Source organism: Denticeps clupeoides, chromosome 5 (assembly GCF_900700375.1).
Source record: "Denticeps clupeoides chromosome 5, fDenClu1.1, whole genome shotgun sequence".
NCBI lineage: Eukaryota > Metazoa > Chordata > Actinopteri > Clupeiformes > Denticipitidae > Denticeps > Denticeps clupeoides.
Window position 1 is genome coordinate 25,151,598 of NC_041711.1, and position 535 is coordinate 25,152,132.

Sequence of the window (535 nt, forward strand, 5' to 3'; positions counted from 1 at the left end):
GCATACAAAAAAACCCCCAAAATGACACATCGCTAACTCATGACACCTCCCATAATGCCTTCCATTGTTACTCTTTCCCTCAACTATTTCACAGCAGACACAACAGCAATTAAAAAAGTTCTTCAAATAGGCACAAATTAAAAGTGCTATTAATTTCTTAATAATGGGATGTTGAGGGTGTGGCTATGGAATAGCAGCTCTATGCACAAACAACAGTGCACAAAATTTAAATGGCTATATGGCCTTAAAAAAGGCTATACGGCATGTAAAAGCTATCTTTAAAAGAAGACAACTAGCAAATATAAAATACAAAATATAAAAATAAATGTTGAGGTAGAAACCTTATTGCACATGAAAAACTTCAGTGTTACTCTTCAGTCTCTGTGGAATTTGATAGTTATCTGCATAAGACAATAAAAACAGTTGATCATTAGCACACTTTTATTTTCACACCCACCACCAGGTCACCAGGGGGCGCTACACATCCGCCTTTGGATTACGGTTGCGTCAGACGGATCAGATTTACGACACTGGC